Here is a 22,809-nt window from a genome sequence, read left to right on the forward strand (position 1 = left end):
TAGCACATGTGTATGTATGCACACACTGATCACTTAATCGTTGTACATACACGTTTTTCAATATTGAATTGGATATGAACTGTGGTGAATCGGCGAAATGTTTTAAATTAGCAGAAAAGGTTTAAATGTCCAATTCACACCCTCTCTTGGGATCACACCAATTCCAACAAAATGCATGCTCTGGAATGCAGCATAAGATTAGTTTATGGGGGATTTACACAATGACTCAATGAGGTATTAGCATTGCGTGGGAAAGGGGATGAAGCGAATAAATCCAGCCAGGGACACGTGCCCATTAGCATGCTTTATTGTTTTGTAGACAAGTATTATTGCTCTACTTGAAATAAAACTCTAAATAATGATTGTGGGGTTAGCAGAGGAGGGAAATGGGAAGATTCATGGAGAAAAAGGTCATAAACTGGCATGAGCAAGTCTGTATCTTTTCAAGTTTTAAGGAGAAAATATTAGAACTAAGTAGAAAATGCCAGTCAAATGGACATGAAATTGGTCATTTGTTTGGTAGTTAAGAAAATCATGGAAAATAAAATATGCCCTAGGCGCTTTCATCGATGATATCGTGCATGGACCATTTTTTTTCACTTTTTTTTGTTCTTTTCTACAGTGACATTACAACTCATATGTCCAGACGAATCCCTAATTTGTGTCACGTCTTGGCATTCCTATGGATTTTCAAAACTAGAAATTTGAAGCATAGATGGAGGGAGGGTGAATGTGGCTACATGGACAATATTTACATTTACCTATCCACTTGTTAGACGAATCCAACTTAAAATTTGACCATATTTGCACAAGATTTTAATTAGGACTGATGGAAATGTCAATCCAATAGTTATTACTTTAACATTTATTTTATCATAATTATCGGTGTTCGTGGTTTTTTTTTTTTTGAAAAAATTTTAACAAAAATTTGGCAGCATATCATCTGTAAATTGGACATTTTTCCATAAAATCTACACCTGATAGGTTCAAATAGATCATTTATAAGAAGTTCAAGGTACACGAGAACCTATATCCACTACCAACATGCAATACACATCAATTGCATCCGCCATGCAGGAGGCATTCTAGACTAACATGCAATCATGTAGCATTCAACAATTCAAGACAGTAATACATGTATCCATTAAATTTAGAATATAAATAGCAGAGAACAATGGATAATATTGAATTCAGTATAGTATTGTTATTCATCTAAACATTTGGACATGAACGTTATGAGATGATGAGAGCATTTAATTTAAATAATTATGAAAATGATGTTCCCTCTGAGTTATGTATATATTCAACTTATGCCTTTTTCAAATTTTCAAATCTTTAGTCAAGTGTTTATAATATTTTCAATGATTTCGGCTCGGCAATGAATGCTTTAAGCTTATCAGACCAAAAACATATAAATGAATGCTTATTTAAATGAACTAAGCCTATAATGCCTCATTTCTTATGATTCCTAACTTTCACTCATCCTTTCAAAAATATTTTAACATTGAAACTTATCAAATTATCGGTGTACATGATTTTCTTTTTTTTGGAAAAAATTTTAACGAAATTTTGACAGCATGCCGTCTGTAAATTGGATATTTTCCCATAAAACCTGCACCTAATAGGTTCAAAAAGATCATTTATAAGACGTTCAAGGCACACGAGAACCTATATCCGCTACCAACATGCAATACCCATCAACTGCATCCGCTATGTAGGAGGCATTCTAGACTAACAAGCAATTATGTAGCATTCAACAATTCACGATAGTAGTACATGTATCCATTAAATTTAGAATATCCAACAAGTAAAGCTATCATCCGTACAAGATGAATAGTTATCATATAAAAATTTCCCAACTGAACAAGATATGCAACTATAATAACAATAAAAAAAAAAAACATATACGCATTATGCAACCATATCAAGTAACTAGAAATGACAACATCCAAAAGCAGGATGGATCCATAAGGAGGATGCATTTAGAAGCACATATCCAAAATGACGGTCCGTTCAAAAGGAAGTCGCATCGAAAACAATGGAATTTTCACAAGGATGATGCATCCAAAAAGTGCAACACTGATGAAACTTTCTGAAATAAGAAAGATTAAAAAATAATATTATTCTCAAGTCATATCTGTTTGTAATATTAATTTTTTTGCAGTATTCATGCAAACTATCTATAACTACATAATATAAAAATTGCCCCAAATATGAGACTTTAGTTCTTCCTTGAATTTGTACTTTTCCTAGAGAATACATGTAATGCTATCTAACCACCCCCCCCCCCCCCCAAAAAAAAAAAAAAATTGGACCCCATTACTGTCACCCCTAACACTCAGCTTAATGGGTTTTAGTGTCCAAGTTAGAATAACATATAAAGCTCTTCAGAGGAGCTAGTATGAGTATTCATTAATCATTGAAAATTTTGCTATATTATAACACAAACAAAATCATAAAATACTTTTGCACAAGTACTATGTTAAGCTATAAGTACCATACATACCTTCTAATCAAAGGAGCCACCCGCATCATCTGATCGAGATTAGTGCATCATTTCCTCGAACCGCGTTTGCCTATCCATCATGGCTTGCATCTGAACTTGAAAGCTGGAGACCTTGTCTCTCAATTGTGTGTTTTCCATTTCCATCATCTGCATTCGTCAAACCATCTCCTGCTTATCATACTCGGCCTCTCGACGCTGTCATTCCATCTCTGCATGAGCCGCCGTACCCATGGATGATGATGTTGTTGAGGCGATGTATCCACTTCCAAGACCTTTCACCCATCCCCCCACTCGTTGGCCAAGCATTTAGAAGTGATCTTGAAATCTGTCATGTGCTGACTCCCCTCTGAAACAGGTGCATCCCTCAGCTCGACCATTCGTGCCTAATTTTATTCATGAAAATAATAAAAAGTAATAAGTAAGACTAAAACTTTGATGTTTTGAATAAAGTAATAAACTAAATCTTTTGTTTCACTTACATGTTTGTCTTTCGTACCCTCGCACCACTCCCTCGATTGCCATTGGTGTGTTCTCTAATAAAGATCTGAAAGCGGCTCCTCTACACCAGTCTCGGGATCATGCTACATTATCATATAAAACATCATTAGTATTATGTCTTGTAATGGTCAGATAGTTTTATATATAGTAATTACCTGGCAATGATTTATGAATAGTCTCGATCCACCGCAATGCGTCGTAGGGAGTTTGCTGCGGTTCACAACATTTGTTTCATATATGGCCTACAAGGAAAATGTAATGACGGTTTATTAGTGACATCATTGTGAAAAATCAGTGATTATAATACAAACGCATCACCTGATATCGTGAGTCGCGGAAATGGCGACACACCACCTCCCAATTCTCATGGTATATCTTATCATATGGTCGCACTTCTGCTTTATCTCCCATTGCTCGAAAATGGGAGCGCATTTTTGAGCGATAACTCTTAAAATTATTACACAATTGGACATCGACTGCCTTCCTCATATGGTCATCCTTGAGGATGTCCATATCAAACTCCTTGTACATATATAGGTAATATAATTACAATGTTGGACAGTTGTTAATTAGCTAGTATATTAAAAGTAAAAAAATATTTAAATTATAAACAACTTTATAGAGTTTGAGAACTTACCAAAATGCGCATGTAAAGAACCATGCGCTGCTACTGAGTCACCTTCGGCCAGTTGAATGCGATGACAGGAGCATACTGTCGGCATATACTGTCGAGCTCCCTCATCCATGCGGTGCACCTAATGTTCAGCGGAGTGGTGTATCCTAGAGGAATGTCGATCTGAATCTGCTGTTTTGTCCTATCCATGTGTTTCTTCAGCGACATGTTCTTCGCTGCACCACAACCTGACCTGATCGTGGACGTAGATGCTGAAAGCAGAGCTAATTTAAGAACGACATTATAATCATACACGTGAATAATTATCATCAATAATTGACATGTAAATAAATTAATCGTATCCATACCAACACTGCTCATCACGGTTGGCAACTCACTCTGCGTATCAGTCGCATAAATGGTATCCATGTCTAGCCGAGGTGCCGATCGCTCAGAAAATGGTGCCGCCGCATCAGAACTGACGGGCTCCACTGGTCTCAAGGATGTTGGATCATCCTCATGCAATGTACTCGTGTGCCTGAAAGGAAGTCTCTAACGTCGGCCTCCTGGTGCCATATCTGAAAATAAGTAGACAAGTAAATATAAGAAATACGAATATTAGATGGAAGCACCATACATACATTTTAAGTTATTTATACATGCCAGATACATAGTGACAAAAATAACATGCTTACCCCCCTATACGTCCTCAATATCGGTATCATCCTCACTTTCTAAAGTGTCCTCCTCTTCACTACAGTACTCGACCACTATTTCATGTTCCCCATCAGTTTCCTCATCGTCGATGAAGTGAACGTCTACAGAAGGTTTAATTGTAATGTTAGAAGTCCCTACGTGTTCTGTCGTGGCACCATCCCTATGCAATTGTGTAGGATTGGCATCTTTTTTAACAACGTTTGCAGCAAATTGCACTACTGCACTGACAGATGGCTCATCTTCTTGGAATATAGTCTCACTGGTACTCATGTCACCATTTGCAACTTCTGCAATAGTGTATAAACTTCGGGGAGGAATCTTTTGGGCCACATGTCATTCACCCTTCAATTTGGTGTCTTTGAGGTAAAACACTTGTTCTGTCTGCGTCGCAAGCACGAAAGGGTCATTTTGATACCAGGTCTTGCTAAAATTGATACTGGTAAAGTAGGCATCGGTGTTTATCCCAGTCTTTTTAATATTGATGTCCCACTAGGTACACTTAAACAGGTGGACGAGTCTGTTTGCTCCATAACTAAGCTCTATAATGTCATCCAGTACACCAAAGTAGTCAAGTTCTTTATCTCCTTCTGTGCCTAGCACCGCAACCCCATAATTTTGGGTTCTTCTATGCAATTTGAGGGACTTTGTCTGAAATCGTAACCCATTGACAATGCAACCGTTATAGTGGTTAACTTGTTAATCGATGCCACATGCCAACACGTACAAATCTTTACTTGCCCTTGGTTCCTTATTGTAATACATGACTTTTATCTATTCAATAAATAGGAGTATAGAAGAATAAACCATAAATAGTGAAAATGTATATTGCTTCTCACTCAAGGAGTATTTGTTACTTACACGACTCTCAAACCAATTGATAAATTCCTTCTTATGTCTTTCGTCAACATTCCATTCATTTTGGATCAGGAGTTCAGTTTTATGTTCGCTATATGCAACAGTAGTGCATGTTAATGTCAACTAAGTATATAATTATGCATATGTAAATACAATGCAAAGTAAGGAGTTTGGAACCACGTACTCGATATATGGAACAGTTTCATCACATTTGTTGAAAACGTAAAAATGAGTCTTTTATAGGTCGTCCATAACAATGAAATCGTAAACTTGTGCATCGAGAGGCCAAACATTTTCTCGAAATATAGAGTTCCTGGGTTCTTCATCTTCAGCATTAATAGTATGAACGTCTGCATTTCGCTCCTCATGAGTGAACATTGTGTCAATATCATGTAGATACATTGAGTAAAATGCAAGACATTCACTATCAATGTATGCCTCAATGATTGAACTTTTCGGTCATGCCTTATTATGCACGTATCCCTTCAAAGTGGACAATAACCTGTGCATTTTACATAGCATTACAGACTTGCAGACACAATAAAGAAAAATAAAATAAAAACATCTGAAGTCACGTGACCATTATACAAGGACTTTATAATTTACTTCTCAATAGGATACATCCAGTGATATTGAACCGATCCTCCAATTATGGCCTCCCTTGGTAAATGGACGGCTAGGTGGACCATCACATCAAAGAATGCTGGCGGAAATATTTTCTCTAGCTTGCATAGTATGATCACGATGTCATCCTCTAACCATTCAAGTACATTTACGCTCAATTTTTTGGAGTACAACTATCGAAAAAAGATTCCCAACTCAATCAGCACTGAGTGAACATCTTCAATCAAGTGTCCACGAAGGAAAACAGGTAGAACCCGTTGTAGAAGGACGTGACAATCATGACTTTTCATTCCTAGCATCTTCCCTTCCTTCTTGTTTATGCGTTGAGCTATGTTTGATGCATATCCATCGGGGAACTTCACTGATTTTAACCATTCGAAGAATTTATTCTTCTCATCCTTCGAAAATGTGTAACAAGTTGATGACATAAGAATTTTGTCCCCATCACGAAACAGGTGCAACTTAGGCCATATTCTCATATCTTCCATATCCCGGTGAGCATTTACGGTGTCCTTTTTCTTCCCATTTATATCAAGCAATGAACCAATGACATTCTCACAAATATTCTTTTCAATGTGCATGACATCCAAGTTGTGGCGTAGGAGAAGATATTTTCAGTATGGCAACTCGAAGAAGACGCTTCTCTTTGTCCAATTCAACTCCAACTCAGCGTGTTTTCTTTTTCTATTGGTCGGTTGTTTCCCAAATTTCACATCTTCGATCAACCTTAGCTGATTTAATATCTCTTCCCCACTTAGTCGCTTTGGCATCGACCTTCGTTCAGGTTTTCCATTGAAACTTCTGATGCCACAAGTCCTCAAAGGATGTCCAATTCATAGAAAACGACGATAACACATAAAGCATAACTTGTGGCCATGCTCTAAGGATTAGGACCCAGCATCCTTATTACAGACTGGGCATGCTAAGTAACCTTTTGTGCTCCAATTTGATAGGTTGCCGTATGCTGGGAAATCATTAATTGTCCACAATACTGCAGCATGCATCCGAATGTTGTCCCGATTTTTGCATCGAATGTCTCCACTTTTTTTTCCCATAATTCTTTCAACTCGTCAATTTACAAACGCAAGTAAACATCAATATCATTACTAGGTGTTCTCGGTCTGGGAATGAGCAGAGACATATAAATGAAAGGTTCTTTCATACATCGCCATGGCGGTATATTGTATGACATCATCATAACTGACCACATGCTATATAGGTTGTTCATGTTACCAAAAAGATTGAACTCGTTTGAAGCAAGGCTAAGTCTAATATTGCGAGGATCACTAGCAAACCACGGATGCATTTTATAAAAATCGGCACAAGCTTCAGAGTCCGCTGGATGGCTAAAGGTGTTTCCATCTTGAAGACGTTTCTTTTAACGTCATCTCATATCTGTAACAGTCTTTTTGCACATATGCAATCGTTGCAGCCGCTGGATTAATGGACAATATCGCAAAACATTTTTGGAGATCTTTTTACCTTTCTTCTTATTAGTTGTATACCTCGGTTCACCACATTCTGGGCACTCATTCGCATTTTCATGTTCATCATAAAAGAGTGCACAATCATACCTACACACATGTATTAGAGTGTAACTGAGACCCAATTCACACATGTATGTCTTCGCCTCATAAAAAGACTTGGGAAGTTATTCACCATCAAGCGATGCTGCCTTAATGAGGCTTACTTTATCAGAAACTCTAATGTTAAGAACTTTTTATAGTTTGGATATAGGGGCACCCGTGCATCCCTCATGAGATTAGCAAATGGTTTACCAAGTCGATTCAACGTACTAGTATTGCAAGGTACGATATCTGTTGAAGTAGATTCATCACCAGTACGCGACATAGGCACATCACTCGTGTCTATTGCAATCCCCCTTTGCAAGTCACCTAACATTTCAATTACCCCTTCCGAACAGGTATCCCCACTTACTATATTTGCCCCATCATCTTCATCGTAATCATTATCGCTCTAAACCATGTAATCTTCACCATGGAACACCCATGTTGTGTACCTTTTCTCCATTCCAAAGTCTAATAAGTGTGAATGGACCAAATCAATGTGTTTGAATGTTATGTTCTTGCATTTCTTGTAGGGACACCTTATTCTACTCGCTTTGTCTGCACGAAGACTCGCGAACTCTATGAAATCATGTACCCCTTTCACGTATTCTAGCAAAAACCTACCCCGAGTGTTCATCTAACTCTTATCCATGTTCATTAATTACCCTATAACATGTTCAAGTAAATGGTGTTCATTACATTCTCATAATGTTTATAACGCATGCATCATGAATCCTATAATCAACCATCATATTCTAAAGGGTACGGATCCTATCCCATTCAGGAATGTTGCATTTATATTGCGATCAATCGCTCAAATTCCTTTGTCGTAGTAATTATAAATTTCGGCAGCATCTCCCTATGTCTCTCGAAGTACACGAGATGGGGGAAGTGAACATGCTGCTAGTTTTCTATCACTAACAAATTGTCACTGACACCCCACTATGCACCCAGAGAACACAAGTAAAGACGCACTCGAAATATATAATGACAATTGACAAAGCGTGAACGATTACAACAATGTAAATACAACTTCCTAAACTGTCCACATTGAACAATCTAAGAATTGTTGAAATAAAAACATTACTAGTGGTAAGTGAAACAAATAATTAACATGTTCAAGTGATTATTAGTCAACATAGTATGACTAATAATCAATTGAAATATAACAATTGATTTGTCTCACATGTACAATTAGGTATGAATGTATAGTAACCATTCTTAGAAAGGTCTAAGCTTCAATGAATACATAAATGGCAGTAATTAAATGGCAATTCTAGTATCTCCCAAAATACAGGTAGAAATCAAATGTTCCATGCATTTTCATTAATTTTAGAGGCAATACAATATAGATAGACACATCGAAGCACGTGAACAGCCATTCAAAAGCATGGTAAAACAGAGTGCAATAAAAAATAAATAATAGAAAAAGAAATAAAATAAAAGCATAAGGTTGCATGAGCGCAGTACATAAGCAAAAGAAAAAGTGCATAAAAATATCTCAAGCATCTAGTCTATCCTAATCAGAGTTCGAATCATAATTGGAACTACATGAGCAACAAGATGAGGCTACTACTCTAGCGGCATCTCAGTCCCGTGCCATTTCTAACCATTTAATTATTTTTTATATTTTCTTTTTAAAAAATTTAATTATTGATCGATGTTACTATTAGTGTATCCAAATGGTGTTTAAGTATCTAATTGGACAAAATCAGGTGTCTACAATAATATATTAAACACAACAATCATACAATTTTATTAAGTACAATAAATCACATTAAGTTAATACTAAACAGTTCCTTAAGAACAATAGCAATACGAGAAAATGATAGTATAGTAGCAAAAATATAAAATGCAATGAACGACAGAAGGACATGTGCGACAATTTAATTTTTTAATTAGAATTGAAAGCATATTTGAATAAAGAGCATGCCTCGTATCATTTAGAATCTTCCTAGGCCAAATCATAGCACCAAACCAGTCATCAATCTTTATAATATATATATATATATATATATATATATTTCCCTTTATTGTCAATAAGTGCAAACTTGTATCAACACCAAACCACCATCCTAACTATTATCTTTGCTTTGTTCTTTGTGCAATACATTTATTTTGTACTAATTTATTAAAAATATAATTTTCTCTTTTAAATAATATTAAAGTTCAAGAAAATATAATATTATAGACACTAAGAAATCACAAGATGAATACAAGATAAAATTGAGCTGACCATATCAGATAAAATAAAATTCAAACAATTCCAAAGAAGTGAGAAATTAGGAAAACATTGAAACATATAAATCAATTCAGGAGCCAAGTCAAACTCAAGCGGCGGTGCAACTGGGGCTGCGGCTCCAAGTGCAGCCTGAGGCAGGGTACCCAACGGCGACGAACTGGCCCAGTAGCGGCGGCGCGGCTGGGGCTGCAGCTCCAAGTGCAGCCTGAGGCGAGGTACCCGACGGCGATGAACTGGATGGGTAGCGGCGGGGTGGCTAGGGCTACGGCTCTGAGTGCAACCAGAGGCCGAGGACTTAACGGCGAGTGGCAGGTAGTGGCATGCTACGAGCTGAGACAGAGGAAGGTCAAGGAATCCGAGCAAATGACCAGAGAGGAGGAGTGGCTCGAGCGGGATGCTACGAGCAGATGACCAGAGGGGAGAAGGGACTTGGGCGGCTGCTTCAGTACCTACTAAAGGTAGCCGGAGGAGGAAGGAAAGGAGGGAAAGCCAGGGGAAAGAAGGAAGAGGGAAAGGAGATCGCAGCAGCGTGCAGACGAGCGAGAAAGGAAAGGGAAAGGAGGGAAGAGAAAGAAGATTAGGGCAAACTTTATTAAAGGACTAGTAGTGGCAAATCCATAACCGTCACTACTAGTAGAGCAAACCATCACTACTAGTAGAGCAATAGTGACAAATTAATAAATTCGTCACTAATGCTCTGCAAAAAAAAAAAAAAACCCTTTTTTTTAAATACGTGAAGTATTAGTAACGGTCCTCAAATTCGTTACTAATACTAGGGAAATAGTGACGAATTTCAAAATTTGTTACTAATACTCTGAAATAAAAAAATTAAAATTATTTTAAAATATGGGAAGCATTAGTGACGGTTTTAAAATTTGTTACTAATACTGGAGTAATAGTGACAAATATATTAATTCTTTACTAATACTTTAAAACAAAAATATTAAGATCATTTTTAAATACAGGAAGTATTAGTGAGAATTCTTAAATCCGTCACTAATATTGATGCAATAGTGACGAAAAAACAAATTCGTCACTAATACTCTAAAACAAAAAAAATTTATTTATTTTTCAATACATGAAGTATTAGTGACGGTTCCCAGATCCATCACTAATAATAGGCAAATAGTGGTAAAGAAATTCGTCACTAATACTCTGAAAAAAAAAAAAAAAACTAATTTATTTTTAAATACGAGAATTATTATTAATGGTCTCAAATATGTCATTAATATTGGGGCAATAGTGACGAATTGGTATATTTGTCACTAATACTCGAAACAAAATTTTTTATTTATTTTTAAATTAATAGTAGTGACAATTATTTATTCGTCACTAATAAGAATCTTTTAATGACGGATATTAGTGGTCACTAATACTATACAAATCGTCGCAGATATTTTTTCGGGGTAATTTATGTGCGAAAAACTATTTTCCATGATTTTTTTTTTTTCAGTTTTTAGGGACGAACTCATTAGTGACAGATTAAATTTTGTTACTAAAGTCCGTATTAGTGACGGTTCTCAAATTCGTCACTAATACCCCCCCCCCCTTTAATGACGAAATTGAATCCGTCACTAATAAGTTCGTCACTAAAAGCCAATTTTTTTGTAGTGAGTATAGCAAATACTAAATTTGGAATTATATAATTAAAGCATCATAATAATAAAAAGATGAATTGAGAAAATAATGAAAAAGATAAATTGCATAATCAATCATCTCATATAATCTAAATAAAATATTGTATTCATGCCGAAATTAGCATTAAATCTTAACTTTAAATTTTATTTCTTTAAATAACAATTTAATACTCTAATCGATTATAACTAAAATCATATTATAGATGAACAATTAGTACACAGAGTTAATTGATTAAAGAGTTGCATATGCCAAATATGGAATCATTCAAGTAAAGAATCATAATATTGAACAAACAAATTCAGAAAATGATTGAAGAGACAAATTTCATAATCAATCATTTTAGATGATCAAAAGAGAACAAAAATGATTGAAGAATCAACATCTAAATAGTAAAATTTATCCTAATATATACACAATATTTTGGCCATGAATTTAGACTTGGAATAAGATCCTAAGATTCCTGCTTGTAACCATCTTGAATGCGAATTAAATTATTAGCAGTTCATAATGCCCTAAAATTAAAGAGGAGAGTCAAAACGCCAACAAGTGCATAGGCACATGGAAAAATGCTTTCATTTTCATGAATTATGATAATTAATGCTTTCCTCTTCATGAATTATTACGATTAACATGGAACTAAATGAAATCCTGACAAGATTCTGATTCATCACAATAACAATGGCATGAAATAAACAACAAAGTAATAACCCTAATCACGCTTTTATTCAATCAACTCTTAAATAAATAGGGGCATGATTATTACTAAAAGCAAACTAAATCCTAACCATTTATTACTAGTAAATCATTCATGTCAAGAAAACATGACATGATTATGAAACGGTAAACTAAGTAGTGATCAAACTATGGCAAACATAAATAAAGAAAAAGATAAAAAAAAAAAACCCTAATAACACTTCTAATTCATCATGTGGCCTGTAAATCCAAACTACTAAGACATACCTCTTTGGCAAATGAAGAAAGAATTTCAAACATTAGAAAACATTCAAACCAAAAGCAAGACGACAATCAAATAGAGTTTTGAGATGAAGCAAAATAATTCCAAGGACAACTACCCTTGGATTGAAGTTTATACTCTCACCAAAAAGATGTTATAATGAGGTAAATAATTAGCCCTAGTTTAATATGAGACGCCTTGCATGACACAGGCAGTGACCCACATTCACATTTCAAATTAAAATCCAGTTATAACATTTAACAACACTTACAAAAGGGGCTGAACTCGCAAAGCACGAGTCTTGAGGTATTAATGTGCAAGTCTTTGCTCAGGATATTGCTGGAAATCATTTAAATTCTCAACAATTGACAAGACAAAGAGTATGCAAACCAGGCCGTAGCATTAGAAGCAGCTTAGGGTGCTAGGAGATCTGAAAGTTCATACCCCATCTATGGCACACAAGCTTTATCCACAGCAGTACCAGACTTCAATTCCATAACCCCGTCATCATCAGTTTCATTCTAGAAATATTTTGGAAGCAACTCAGTCCTAATCTTTTTCTTTCAGAAGAGAGATGTCAACTCAAGAGCTCCGACCTGGGCAATCTCTTCATGCACCCAGATCTCAACCTCCACAAAAAATCAATCTGCATCTCTCCAGAACTTCCAATCAACCAACTTCAGAATTTTTTGTGCAACTCCTCGGTTGGCGGATTAAAGATTTTATCCCATGGATATCCATTAACAATTAATTAATATAAGTTCTATTGACCAAGGGAATGCACCTCTGAGTTTGTCTCATCCTCATATTCAAACTCAAACTCAAATACTCAATTTTCTCGTAATCAAAACAAAAGCTCCAAAATTCATGATCTGGAATTTTTTTAAAAAAAATTATAATTTTGTGATTGATTATTAAATGCTTAATAATTACCAAATTATAATTTTAACAATAATTTCAATTATTATGCTAAGAAATAAATGGCAAAAAAATTATATTAAAGATGAGAATAACTGGTAATCTGTCATTCGTCTCAAATTGTCTAGCTTGAACCGTCATAAATTCGTAACTTAATTGAGTTGGATATGGATTATAATATGTTCACCTAGTAATCCTCCTAATACGCCACAAATTATCCGACCCAATCCACTTTGTTATGCGTAGTTTTCTTTAGTAAGGATGGATCACTACGAAGGCCATTACCATTCATATCAACAAATCTCATCCCCTCTACAAAAAAAAAAATCTATGATAACTGCGAGCAAAAAGATATTCTACTAAAATGCAAGACAATCAAGCTCAGAGGACACATTTGCTACCTTAAAACAATCTTCTGTTCCTAACAGCCTAGAAATGATAAATCGAAGCTCTCCAAGGCAGCCTTCTTCCATACTTCCTATGCAACAAACTCAAAAGCCTGGCCCCTAGGAGGTCTTACCACACAGCACATGCATTTCTAAAAATGGCCGACTAAAATAGATAATCAATATCTTCAAAACCTTCTCCAAAATTAACCAACTTCAGTGGTTTAAGTGGAATAGGATATCCAAATATTTAGGATCATCTCATGCGATCATAAGAGTTGAGCTGAGGATCAAATGTCTGATAATTAGCTCAAGCTTGTTATCTAAAATCATACTTTAGTAATGCTAGCATGAGCTCTAAATTTGAGAAGATATGGATCCCTTCAATTAAGGATCAAAGAATTCCAACCATAATCCTAACCTTAAATTTTGTAAATTATCAAAAATAGAGAGTAAAATATCTCTATTTATACTTGTAATTTTTCTGACGTAAATACAATAGAAAAATGGCAATTTTAACAAGTAAGATATTGGGCAGATAGATCTATTGATAACTCGATTACAAATATGTATCTTGAGCTATTATGATCTTTATAAATGGATGTGTGTGCACTATCCTGTTTAATGTCGACAATTTAATTTTTGGAGGTTACCAAATTTACACAATGAGAATGTAGATGAAATTCAAACATTGAAGAACTTCAACCACCGTCTCAAGATAAAAGACATTGACCTCCAGAGATTTGGTAAAAAGACAATGATCTCCCTCGAGGTTTCAAAAATTTCAAGGACCACACCTAAAACTTTAAGAATTATGTGGACTTCCCCTGAGATTTGTCAAAAAGAAACAAATCTCACCTTATATTTTACAAAAAGACAAATTTTTTGGGGAAAGTATGTGTCTTTTTGGAAAATCTCAAAAGAGGTTTGTGACATTTATGAAACCTCAAAAGAGGTCTATAACATTTTTAAAACCTTGGGAGAGGTCTCTTTCTTTTTGTCAAAACTCAGAGGAGGCGAGTGTCTTTTACCTTTTTATTAAACAACCACAACAATAACTACACATGCCCTCTAATACCAACCAAAGAAAAAGGCAGAGTTTCTAAGAGCTTGAAGCATGCAGATTCAATTGCCTAGCCATCACCAGCTAGAATCCCAAAATAAATGCAAGAGGGGAAAAAATAATAGCATATGATCACATTCCACCAAGAATATAATGTCAATTGGATTGAATACCTCTCTTTGTGAGGGTTCTCGTACTATATAGTAAATGGAAACGTCAATTACAAGGCTGAAAGTCAGCAATTACAGTCATCTAGGAGACTAAATAAGGCAGTTACAATCAGCCTATTAATTATAGAATATCAACTCCAATCAACCTACTAATCACAGGATATCTACAGCAATAATATAAAATCATGCCATAATTAGAGAGACTAATTATGGCACCGTATTTGACAGACATCCCCCCTTAAATTGATGTTGGCTAATCCAAAAGCATCAATTCGCCCACAAGAAATTGATGGCGTTGTCGTGTCATAGCCTTCATTAAAACGTTAGCTATTTGGAGGGGAGTAGAAACATGAGGTAAAGATATAATCCGAGTGTCCAAGGCTTCTCGAATTGAATGACAATCTACTTCAATGTGCTTTGTACGCTCATGATAAACAGGATTAGCAGCTATATGAATGGCACTAGCACTATCAACATGAAGAAGAGTAGAATCAGATTAAGAAAAACCAAGCTCGGCCAGAAGCCCACAAAGCCATACAATCTCAAAACATGCAATAAACATTGCCCAGTATTCGGATATAGTAAAGGATTTAGAAACACGAGCTTGTTTCTCACTTTTTCAAGAGATCAAAGAATCACCAAGAAACATGCACCAACCCATGACGGATCTCCGAGTATCAGGATATCTAGCCCAATCCACATCACTATAAGCGACAAGGCGAAGCAGAGAGCTAGTTGGAAAGAACAAACCATGGCTAGGTGACCCTTGAAGATATTGAATAATACGGTGAACAATAGTTAAATGAAGGTAGCAAGGAGTTTACATAAACTGACTAACCTACTGGGCAATGAAGGAAATATCAGGTCGAGTAATAGTCAAATAGTTCAAGCTCCCTACCAACTGTCAGAACACAATGGGATCAGAAAGAATATCACCCACCTCACTTTGATATTTCACATTAACCTTTGTAGGAGTATCCACCAAAGGCGAATCCTAAAGACCGGCTAGCCTAATCAAATATTGGGTATATTTGCGTTGATTCAAGAATATACCTGAAGAATCCATGTGCACATCCAAACCCAAAAAATACGTAAAAGGACCAAGATCTTTCATATGAAAAGAAGCCTAAAGATTTTGCTTAAGGTGATCAATCAAGTTGAAGTCGGTGCTAGTAATGACAATATCATCCACATATACAAGTAAGAGAACAAGACTAGTCAGAGTCTTATAGAAAAACAAAGGAAATTCATATTGGCTTTGAAAAAAGGAGAGATGAAGCAAAGTAGATCTGAATTTTTCAAACCACGCTCAGAGAGCCTATTTTAAGCCATAGAGAGATCACTTTAACTTACATACCGCGGAAGATGGAGAAGAAAACAAACCCAGAGGAGGACTCGTGTAAATATCCTCTTTGAGATCACCATGAAGAAAAGTATTTTTTACGTCCCTCTGGTGAAATGGCGAACCTTTGGGGGGCAGCAATCAAAAGAATTGTATGCACTATAGTCATCTTTGCCACATGAGCAAATGTCTTCTCATAGTCCACCCCATATTCTTGCCTATTTCCAAGTACAACTAAGCATGCCTTGTACCTATCTAGAGTCCCATCAGAGTAGAGCTTAAGTGAGAAAACACATTTACAACCAATGGCTTTAACAGTAGAGGGGCAAGGAACAATATTCCAGGTACGATTGTCCTGGAGAACGTGAAGTTCCTCATCCATCATTTTTCGCCAACATTCATATATAACAGCCTCTGAAAATTATGTAGGAATGGAAATAGATGACAAAGTCGTGTTAAAAGAAGTGTGGTAATCTTCATACCGAATAGGAGGATGTGATACTCGGGTAGATCGTCGAGGACCGAGCTTAGGAGGCATGGGAGAACTGATTGGACCTGTCTCAGATGTCATGCCAATCTCAAGAGAAGTTGTAAGAACAGTTTCAGATGAAGGGTCAGTCCCGGGAAAAGGCAGAGTTGGTCGACATCAAGTATACCCAAGTCTGGGTTTGAACCAGTCAAGAAGAGATGGCAATTCATCAAAACAAGGTAGAATACTAATCTTAGGCAATGACACAACATGTGTACGAAGGAAACATTGATTCTCAAAGAAAACAACATTATCAGATATATGAAATTTGTTAGCACAAGAATCATAGCAAACATAACCTTTTTGGGACATACCATAACCCATAAAGGCACATTTAACAGACTGAGCAGAGAGTTTGTGAAGTTCATGACGAGGTAAATGAAGAAAGCAAGCACATCCAAAAACATGCAGATTAGGATAGCTAGGATGTTGATGGTACAAACAGTAATAAGGAGAATCAAAATTTAAGACTTGAAAGGGCAGTCTATTAATTAAGTACACTGAGTACACTGTAGTAGTTAATGCCTCAACCCATAATTTAGACAGGATAGATGATTCAAGCAATAAGGTGCGAACAACATCCAATAGGTGTTAGTTCTTTCGTTCCGCCAATCCATTTTGCTTAGGAGTACGAAGACAAGAATGCTAAGAGACAATTCCTTTGTGATGTAAGAAATCATGAAAATCATGGGACATTTACTCTCCACCAGAATCAGACCTCAACATCTTAATACATGTAGAAAATTGGTTCTCAATATATGTGACATAGTTTTGAAAAACAGATAGGACCTTAGATTTGGCAACATAAAATAGACCCAAGTATACTGTCTAAAATCATCTATGAATTTCACAAAATATTTATATCGAGCATGAGAAATTATAGGAGAAATGCCCCCACTTATCACTATGCACAATATCAAAGCATTTTGCTGCACGACTACCATGAGAAGGAAGTGACAGAGTATTACTCTTACCAAGTTTGCATACAGAACAATCAAATGACAAGTGTTTAGAAACATGTTCTTTATTGCTTAACAAACCATAATTTAACATACGAGACAACACAACAGAGTTTGGATGGCCCAAACGTTTATTCCATATTTCACTCAAAGTATTAACTGTCACACAACCCCAAAGATAAACTATTAGGAATATAAAACTATAGTGGAAAGAGTCTGCCAACTTTATACCCCTTCGCGAGTATCTTCTTCGACACCTAATCCTGCACAAGACAACCATCACAAGAAAAATGGACATCACAGTTTTTTTCAACTAACTAGCCAACCGAAATAAGATTATTAGATAGTCCAGGAGATACATAAACATCTTTGAATGAAGGATTGATATCTCCTATTTCATTAATAGCTAAATGACTCCCATTAGCTACCTTAATTTGTGACAAATCATGATATGAACAAACATTGCACAATGCATCAGATGATTTGGTTATACGATTGGATGCAGCAGAATCAATAAGCCAAGACTTATATGAAGTATTACCTTGAAGTCCCAAGGCGGAGAAAGCTGACATAATCATTTTCTAGACCATTTCAGAGGTAAGGCTGGAGGATCTAGTAGCAGACAATGAAGTTGAGGACATCCCCGGAGTAGAAGAAGTGTTCACCATAGCCTGATAAGCAGTGGTGTGATGATTTGGAGGTCGAGTGGGACATTCTCTGATAAAGTGGCCTCGTTTCTTACAATAGTTGCACACTTTCTTTGCACAGTTGGCTACAATATGACCATACTCCTTGCAGCCAAAACAGTGGACCTTGCGCATATCCTTACCCTTCCCTCTCTTGTAGGCTATATTGGCAATGGGATTCAAGTTAGCATCTTGCTAGAAGTCAGCCTATGTGAGAAGGCATTGCTCCTCACGAAGTAATTCTCCAAAAAAAGCATCCAAAGATGGTGAAGGATCTTGGTTCATTAAATTTGAGTGAGTAGCATTAAATTCAAGGCGCAATTTCAATAGAAATTGATCTCTTTTGCACTTCTAATAAACAGCAAAGATAGATGTTGTAATGACCTGAAAAATTTTAGTAATTAAGTAATTAGGAAAATGATAGATGGAATGGATAAATAAGGAATAAAGGGAAAAGGGAAAATTTTGGAAGAAGAGAACAGCAGATCTCGTCGACGAGTTTCATGTCCTCGTTGACAAGTGTTCTACTAAAGATCTTCGACGAAGTTTAGTTCCTCGTCAACAAGAAGATCCCAAATGAGCAAATTTCAGATTTTAAGATTCATCAATGAATGAGTCTCCTTGTCAACGAGGTCGCTTATGTGACTCATCGACGAATCCTCTCTACTTGTCAATGAGGCCACGTGGCAAAATTGAGAATAAAAGGTTCAAGGAAGCTTCTTGGCGAAGGAAAAACATTCTCCTCCATTTTTTTCTCTTCCTAGATGCCCTCTACCTTCTCTCTAACTTTTCAACCCGAATCAACGATCGGAGACCGCTACAATGTTCTAGGGAAGATTCTCTACACATCTAGCAAAGCAGTTTTCTAAACTAAGCTTTTCGAGAAATGCACCTAAGTTGAGGTAAGGGTTAGGATTCTCAGTTTTAGGTTTTAAATGTTTATTTAAGGTTTATAAGTTGAGAAAATATAGAAATAGTAGTTTATTTGAGGTTTATTTAATTAAACTAAGGTTTTTGAATCAGGGTCCAGGTGAGTGTCATAGACATCTTTTGAGGATTCCTATTGGCGTAGTTCAAGAAAAGTAAGGGGGAATATATATTAAACCATGATTTTATGATTTAAACAAATAAAAAAATGGATAATTTATGTATATGTATATGTTTGCTTATGGGTTAAAAATGTCATCTGTTTAAATTATGATTTTTGAGCCTAGGGCTATTTAATTAGATATGTATATTGGAAAACGGACAAATGAAAGTGAAATATTTTTCAAGATAATTATGTAAGAAATTAAAGATATAATTTCAATATAATAATAATAAATGAGGGTCGGTTTATTTTACAAAACATATTTGAAATATACTACTAAATTGTGTGGTATGAGTAAAATGGAAATTATGTGATGAATTATGTTATTTACATTTATGAGATGTTGGGAATATTGAAATGTGATAAAAATATGTATTACATATGTATTGTTTGATATGACATGAGATCCACGTGATGTGGACTTTACACGAGATCCACACAATGTGGACTGTTACAGATGATGTATATGACATGAGACCCATGTGATGTGGAATTTACATGAGACCCATGTGATATGGACTTTACATGAGACCCACGTGATGTAGACTTTACATAAGACCCATGTGATATGGACTTTACATGAGACCGACATAATGTGGACTTTATATGAGATCCACGTAGGTTGGATTTTACATGAGATTCACATAATGTGGACTTTATATGAGTTTTATGCAATGTGAACTATAAAAGTGAACTACGTAATATGAACTATTGAGAACGTGAAAAGATGTATATAAAGAAATAACAGATACCAAGTAAAGTAAGAGTGAATTGTATATTGCAATATCAGTATTCAAGCTAGTATGATATGTATTTATATGGGCGGGGCAAACTCTTCACCTGAGGACTTGCTGAGAAAGGCAAGTGCCCTAGTAGGTATTAGATGTAGCATTAGGCTGCATAACGTACTAGGGAAGAGGGAAACTACTTGTATGGGCGAGTAGATTTCCTTATTCTCTGGAGCTTTCGCTAGTAAACCTTTGGATGAACTGTGTGAGTTCGAGATTACTTCTTCACCTAAGCACTTACTAAGTAAGGTGAGTGCCCTGATATGTTTCAGTTGTGACCATTGATTGCCTAAAGTATCATAGCAGAGGGGCGCTACTTGTATGAACGGATAATCACCCCAATCCTTAGAAAATCTCGTTGGTAAAATACCTTACATGCATTATATTAGGTTCAGAAAAGGATTTCAGAAATTATGTTAAAGATCTACAAATGTTGAATATTATGTTGATTATAATCTTATGTTGGCCACACGCTGATTTAATATATTGTTTCTTCCCTTACTGAGATGTGTCTCACCCGAGTACAAATTATTCTTTTTTAGGACCTCCATGGGATCGAACTTAGAGAGCTCGAGGTTATTATAGCATTTTTGAGTTAGAAAAAGGAAGAAAAAAGGTATAAACTTGATGATATTTTGGGTTGTATAAATTTATGTTTTATGTTTTATGTTTTAAGTCATCTGAGAAACGGATGAATGTAAATACTGGAAGTTGTGGTTTATGTTTTTGGAGTTATGTATATATGTGGATACAGGTGTATGTATGATTTATGTTGGAATGTAAATAAACATAGAAAACTCTGGTATTATACTGATTGAGAATTGTAGTTATGTTTTCCACTGCTTAAATATAAATGGAATAAAAGGTACGGGAAAATGAATGACGTGGCACTCGGATCCCACAAGGTGGGGTCGGGCCACCATAAGACACGGTTAATCAGGTGTAACACACCAGACCTGGTTTACGGGTTCGGGACGTTACAGATGCAGCAAATACCTTCGCATAAACCACATCAGAAAAATCTCCCCATCAATTCTTGAAAACCAAAAAAAATACTCCTGAATAGAGAGATTGCTTTGAGTGTAACTAGCTATCTCATATTCCAACTGAAATCGAAGTGCAATATTATCCTGGTGATAAACCTTCAGCAAGTACTCCCACACAGCCTTCGCAGTGTTATAGGTCCTTAAATTGAGCACAATAAGAGGATCAAACCGACCCTAAAATCCAGAACATCACATGTGCATCTTTGACCTTCCATTTGGCCAACTCTTTAGGCTCCGTAGGAGCTGGATCACTACCATCAATCTGGCTCCACAATTCTTTCCCCGTAACAAATAAATGAAACTAGAATTCCCAAGCAAAGTAATTTTTTCTAATAAGATACACCCCAAAGGAATCACAAGAAGACATGATGAAACCCCCAAAGGAATCGCTAGAAGACATGATGAAACCCAACAAAAAATTGAATCTCAAAAAAAAAAAATCCTATTCATGTGTCAATAGCCTTTGATGGGACCTCCAGAAACTTGAATTGGCAACGATATGTAGTAGAAACACTCCATAGATCAACACCACAAAAGATTTGTAACGAAACAGAATACCGAAAGCCACCAAAGATTCTGAAGCAAACAGAATCAACTACCCAATCCCAACCCAACAAAAACTGCTAAATAGCAATTTAACACCCACCAGAAACTCAACAAAAAACTGCTGACGACCCAAAAATTATTACTACCCACAAAAAAGAACTGAAAAAAAAATTCGAACAACCCTAATTGAGATAAAACTCTGATACCATGTCAATTGGATTGAATACCTCTCTATGTGAGGGTTCTCTCATATTATATAATAAATAGAAACATCAATTACAAGGCTGAACATCAATAATTTCATCCATCTCGGAGACTAAATAAGACAGTTATAATCAATCTGTTAATTACAAAACATCAACTACAATCAGCCTACTAATCACAGAATATGTACACCAATAATATAAAAACATGCTATAATTAGAGAGACTAATTATGGCATCGTATCTCAGTGACATATAAAACTAAAATAGGCTTTTTTTATTATACTTTAAAAAACTACAAACGACTTTGTCCACAATATTGCAGTTATGGCTGAAACTTGAAACAAATGCCATGATTTTGCGCTATTGAGAGACAACTGCAGCAATACAGAATAAAGCATAATTTGCATTTGACCCATTCAATTCTGCTCATATATACGGTTTCTGCATCATTTGAAATCTAACCAAACATAAAAAAGACACTCAAATAGTTACAGTTTTACACGGGAGTGATATTCAGTACCTCTAAGGAGCTTACAGCTGATGAATAGGACTGATGTGGACCGAATTGCCATGATAAGAAAAAAACTACATGATACAAACATTTCATCATGATGTTAAACAATAATAACCTCTCGTTTCAATGAATCAAAATACTATTGAAAAAAAAAAAAAATACAACTAGATTCAATGGGGCTTGAGTAGCTACCAACCACTTATAGAATATAAAAGCATAACTTAACTGAGGTTTCTGCACTTGCAGCCGAACTTTCTCCAGTTCACAGCTTCAGAGTAATCTACACCCCATTTTAGGACAAGAATATATCACTAAAGACAACTATTAATTCAGTCATAGTACTGTGGGTT

General features: G+C 35.8%; 1 long non-coding RNA gene across 1 annotated transcript; it reads right to left on the reverse strand.

Moving 5' to 3' along the window:
• Positions 1–1,967: 1,967 nt before the first annotated feature.
• Positions 1,968–22,580, reverse strand: LOC131155435 (uncharacterized). The gene is made up of 7 exons (XR_009136824.1): positions 22,466–22,580; positions 4,016–4,195; positions 3,642–3,901; positions 3,160–3,246; positions 2,986–3,087; positions 2,507–2,889; positions 1,968–2,092 (listed from the first exon to the last, which is right to left on the reverse strand). It is a non-coding gene; the product is annotated as an uncharacterized LOC131155435 (long non-coding RNA).
• Positions 22,581–22,809: the final 229 nt, after the last annotated feature.

This window comes from Malania oleifera, chromosome 5 (genome assembly GCF_029873635.1).
Source record: "Malania oleifera isolate guangnan ecotype guangnan chromosome 5, ASM2987363v1, whole genome shotgun sequence".
NCBI classification, from domain to species: domain Eukaryota; kingdom Viridiplantae; phylum Streptophyta; class Magnoliopsida; order Santalales; family Ximeniaceae; genus Malania; species Malania oleifera.